This window comes from Manis javanica, chromosome 2 (assembly GCF_040802235.1).
Source record: "Manis javanica isolate MJ-LG chromosome 2, MJ_LKY, whole genome shotgun sequence".
Taxonomy (NCBI): Eukaryota; Metazoa; Chordata; class Mammalia; order Pholidota; family Manidae; genus Manis; species Manis javanica.
This window is the reverse complement of record NC_133157.1, coordinates 107646185-107652184: the sequence shown is the minus strand read 5'-3', so window position 1 is coordinate 107652184 and position 6000 is coordinate 107646185.

Below are 6000 nucleotides of genomic sequence, written 5' to 3'. Positions count from 1 at the left end.
TCTGAGGCCACTACCACTGGACATTCTAGATCAAAAACAGGCAACAGCCCCCATGTGCTTGAATGCCTTCAATCCCAGAGCATTCCTATCAAGTGTTCTGAAGAATCGTCTCACCATTCTTTGCTCTGATTTGTTAAGCCTCCAGCCAGGGTTCAGAGACAAGTCTCTTACAGGCACTGCAGTTTCTATAAATGATTGTCTTGGAGAAAAGGAGAGAATTAAGTTACAGAAAAGATAAGGAAGGCAGAGTTTGCTTAAGTCCTATTCGGGAACACGTTTGACCTGATCAGGAAGTTGGAAACGAATAAAACTCCTCAGGAAAGGAACTAGAATGTTGATTCACTTCTCTCAGAAACTCCTAAAAAGCTTACTATGAAGAAGAAAAAGAAACACATTGGTTTATGTGACCTTCTGGAGTCCCATTGTCCATCACTATGTCAGTGCTGTGTTTTTCTCTTTCATTGTTTGAGAGACACAGTATCTCTTAGCCTTACAAAAGAGAGTTCCCTGTGTATCATGCCTTACAGCCCAGGAAAATATTATCTCATGGCCCAAAAAGAACTTTCAACTAGCTTGAGTTGTCAGGCATTATATGTTAGCATTGATAGAGCATTCTACAGGGAGAAATTAATGAATATGCATGCATGCCTGAAGTTTTTCATTAGTGGTCTCTCTCTCTCTGTGTATGTATGTGTACATGTGTGTGTGTGTGTGTGTGTGTGTGTGTGTGTGTGTGTGTGTGTGTTAAAAACTTTGACTTGTATAATTTGGTCAATGACTCAAGTCTAGTTAGAAAACTAAATAACAGAGCTTTCCATTGAAGAGATGACCTAACAAACCAGAGTGAATACGCACATCTTACATCAACTATTAAATGTAAATATCTGTCTTAGCACAGCGTGACACCCAAACAATGTTGCTGACTTAATCAGTCTACATGAATATTCTTATATTATACTTTCCAACAGAAAAAGGCTTCTTACTCTGGCAAACGGTATTGGGAAAATTTTAGTTCCATGAGTAAATATGCCCAATTTTGATGGATTAAAATATTAATCAATATACTGCCTTTCAGAGACCAATTAAATGCTGGTTATTGTGGTGATATTATTTGTTGGGAATCTCATTGTCCGCAGATATCCCCTCTGAATGTTCAGCGTTCTTTGTTTATGTATAATGTGACACACCTGCAAACCGTAAGTAAGAATTCCGATGTGATCACATCTCAGGTTTTATTCTTTATTATATCAGAATAAAGCAGAACAATAGAATTCTGCTAAAGCCACATTAAACTTTGGCTGCAAGATGTTCCAACCATCTCATCAGCAGAAATGATTTTCGGCACATATTACCTAGATGTAAATTTATACAGTAAACTAGAAATGTAATGCCAGCAAAAGTATGTTTCATGTAACAGGTCCAACTCTTGGGGTTTGGTGAGGGCTTTCCTTCATGCCTGTAATTCTCATCACTCCTTCAAATTGTCTCCTTTCAGACCTATTTCTTCTCTGCGATGGGAGTTAGAAATACAAGATCAGCAGCTGTAATACAGTTATGACAAAAGTTTATTATCCTCAATGTAATAATAATCTTAACAAATAAAGGTCAGAGGGCTAGTTTTGGGGGCTAGAACCTGGAGGGAGGCTGCATTTCAGGAACTCCAGGTGGTTGAGAAGAGACTGAAATGAAATGAAAGGGCTGAAGGGTTCCCAGCCTTCTGGTTTGCAAGGCAGGGAAAGCATACAAGACCAGAGCTCGTCCAAAAGCCTAACTCAGAATTGGCCCCATAGCCTCATACAGGGGATAAGACTAAATAAAACACATCTGGCTTCTGTTGGACCTGACCCCCCCTTGTAGGAGCAGTGTCAGAGCACACATGAAATGGAGCCAAGCATTGAGACTATCAAACTGACTGTCCTGCCCCACCACCATTGGCTTTTAACCTGTGGCATGCCACTTCCCTCTGTGATCTTCCATTTCCTCGTCTATGAAAGAGGGATGGGAATAGTATCTATTTCCCATTGACATCAGGTAACAACTAATAACTCATTGTTGGGGAGGTGAACAAGATCAAGTATGCCCAGGGATTGGTAAAGTGCCTGGCTTTGGGGAAATTAGATATCATTGTTCTTATTTACTTTCTTTACCAGTGTAGTCCCCACGAGTAGCCTGCTCGTTCTCCTCTCTGTTTCTGTGTGGTATGCTACTCTTGTTTTGAATGCTTTCCTTCCGGCTCCACAGATTCTCTTTCCATACCTACCTTTAGTCTCACTTCTTGTATAGAACCAGCTCTGACTTTCCCAGCCTATCCACGGTTATGATTCCACTCATGTGGGTGTTTCTGTTTTTTTCAGTCAGGCTTTTCATCTTGACTGACTAATTTAGGTAAAGACAGAGTGAAGACAGAAAAAATATTATGTCCCTTATTTTCTGACTTTTCACAAGCATTTACTAAATACTTGTTGACTTACATCCTTCAGTGAGGTGGTAGTTGCAGCACTGAAAGCTTACAGATGATACTTCTTGAAATCATAATTTGAACATATGAAGTTATATGAAAGTATAAATAAGAAGTAATCAAGAAGCAAATGATTTTTATTCAAATGAAGATTATATATATTTACAAGGGCCTAGAAATAGATGATATCCTGTGTGGATAATTACTAGATTTATGTGAACCTGGCTTTCAGAGAAGTGGTGTGTAATGTTCTGCTTTTTAGTTTGCAATTCAGTCACCCAAAAGCCCAGATAGATCTGGGGAAGTAAAATGTAATCAAAATAGATGGTCTGCTTATTCAGCTGTTAAGATACGCCATAAAAATAGGTATTTTTAAATAAAATATATGCATTCATTATAACAAAAATGAATATGCTAAATTAAAACATGGGCCTTTAGAGCAATAAACCAGGAATTAAGGAGGCTAGAATGCATCAAAATATTCAAGACAAAATAGATACAACTATTTTAGTCATTTCTGTTTCACCATGGCTCTCCCACAGAGTTCTCCAGTGCATAGAACTTACTGAAAATTATATCTACCACTAATAAGACAAGGGAACCAGAAGAGACAAATGTTCATTTGCATGATGAAGCATAAAGAATCTACAATAATGGTCAGAAAACACAAGCCGAAGATGTGTTTCTGATCCATGCATGAGGTGTGTGAAACTGGAGAAAACATCAACCTCTCTGGACCTCCTTTGACTAAAATGCAAATGAAGAGGTTGAATCTGAAGACTTCTAAGGATGCTTCTCCTCTAGTACTCAACACAGTACTTGCATAACCATGGGAGGTGCACTCCTATTAGAGTATGTGTTTAAGTTCTCAACGATGGATGTAAGATTATTGCATCTCTTATATGAACTGAAATGGATTGGCTACTCTCTGGCTTGGCAATGATGTAGATAGGTTTGAGGACGAGGTTTCCCTTTAACCATGATCAAATTCACAGTATAGACCATAACAGTCCAGCTATTTGCTTGGGATCAAGGGACTTTCCTGGGCGAGAAAATGAATTGGCATGCTTAGGAAAATTAGGAGGCTTGAATTGGGATTCTTTGGCCTTAGCTGAGAAAAAGACAGAATTTTGAGACCACTATTGAAGAGTGAGAAATAAGAGTGTGTTCATATGGTCACACAAGTGGATTGAGAGGAAAATAAGGCAAACAAGTTTGCGGCAAACTATGTTTACCTGGGCTTTCTAAACCTAGTTATTTATAAGCTTCACAAACACAAATTTCTTTCTGATTCGTCTTATCTGAAATCTTAGAATATTCAGACTTACGGTGCATTAAACTTTTCTGTAGTGGCCAAAATTCCAGTTTGCTTATAAACAAACCTTGAGTCACTCCTATTAAAAAGAGCTAGAAAAAGAAGGAACTGCATATAAAGAAAAGAGAGAAAAATGAAGCAGCAGTAGAAATATTTTCAGCACCACCTTGGGGACAAATGAAAAATGAAAACACAGCATTCTTTTACCCCCACAACACGAAGGTTTATATTCCTAAAAATATCTTCCAAGTACGAAGGTGAAAGAAGAGATTTTTCAAAAACAAAAGCTGAGATACATCGCTGCCTGCAGGCCTGCATGACAATAAATATGAAAAGATATTCTTCAGGTTGAAGGGGACTAGTATCAGTTGGAAACTCAAATCTACACAAAGGAATGAAGAACTCCAGAAATGATAAATCCAAAAATAACTTTTGTTGTTGTTGTTCTTTAACTGTTACAGGTTAACTGACTATTAAAGCAAAAATCAAACAATGTGTTCTGGAATTTTTCGTGTATGTTGGAGATATGTGACAGCAACAGTATAAAATGAGAGGCTGCTTCATGGATGTATATGGCATTATATTTGATATGAGTATTGGTATAACAGGCTGTAATAAGTTAAGGATCTATATGGCAATCTCTAGGGCAACCAGTAGAAAGTAAAACAGAGGTATAAATAAAAAAAATAGAGGGTAAATACAGAATATAAAAAAGAAAACACTCAATTAATTTAAAAAATCAGGGAATGAGATAGGAAGAAGAAACAAAAAACAATTGGACAATTGGAAATAACAAGGAGAAGATGACACCCCCCAGCCAAGCCAAGTGTAATGGCTCCTGGGGGCAGCTCATTTCCTGTGGGAAAAGCCCTTACAGATACTGTTACAGTCACTAAATCCCATGGGCACAGCAGCATACAAAATTAGTAGTAGTATCTAGGATAACTGATACCTATTACATTAGTATGAATGGATTCTTGGTAATTCCTATTGCCTATCTGGTACTGAAGAGAAATTTTTAGGACATCTGTTGTAGCAGTTTCATAAGAAGCTGGGAGATCTGCCTTGCCTCAGATAAAATACATCTTAAGATCAAGAGCTATTTCCCCAATGATTGAGGCTCTTCTGAGTCTGTGATTCGGAGTTCCACTGTGGCTGCTTGAGACAGAAGGATTTGGATGTCACCTAATTAACTTACGCTGCCTGGCTTAGTGGTTCTGATGATCCAGCTTTCTGAGGGAGGATTGAAAGGTATTAAACTTTGGAGCCAAACAGTCATCCTGCAGGTCGGGCTGAAGAGCAAGACAATGATCCAGGTGCAAATGCCCTCCACGGATACGGGAGAGTGATCTAAAGGTTGCCAGATAGCAGGATTGATGAACAGGTCCTGGGTATTGTAGACATTAGTAACCCGAGCCTCACAGCAGGAGTGAGTTCCAGAGGGTTCCTGGGAAGAGGTAAAGGGGAAGGGAAGCTGGGGGAGGAAGGGTTAATCTAGGCACAGTGAAATCAGCTTAGGGGAGAGGACAGGGGAATGAAGGAGGCTTAATTCTCTGTTTCCCAGTGCTTTTCCTTTTGCACTTACTTACGTTCTTTAGAAAATATCATTCTCCCTGGGCTGTGCTGAGGGGGACTGAGTACACTCTTCTGCTGTCCAGCAGAGCACAGTATCGGACACTGCGGGTTCAGAAGGGGCAGGCAGTGTCCAAGGGGACACACTTGAGGCCCATGGGAGAGCTCTACCCCTCCAGGTCGGGAGGTAACCTTTCACAGCTCACCTCTGCCAAAACGTGGGGGAGGGTTCTGGGTTTCCTGTACTGAAGCAAATTATTCCTTTATAGATAACGTCTGTGGTTTAATTCCATCACTGCTGGTTGTAATGTGAACACAAGCAACTAAAGCTCTCGTGCTTTGTTATCTCCATCTATAAACTGTGGACCAGGAAATTTACAATGTACCCAACCGCTAAGGAGTCCCGTGAAACAAAGTCATTACAAAGACTTTTATGTCATGTGTGATAAAATAGAACTAGGATTCCATTTCTCCAGCTTTTAAAAACAATGTGTAATGAAGTCAACGCACCATTTTACAATGACTAATAAAATTTAATTTAAATACAAACTTTAGTAATTTATAAAATTGAGAGAAATGCCAAGGGCCTACTAAGTTTTTTTACTTTAGTCGAAACATATGAACACTATTTTCTTGTTCTCTCCTGACCTCTGGA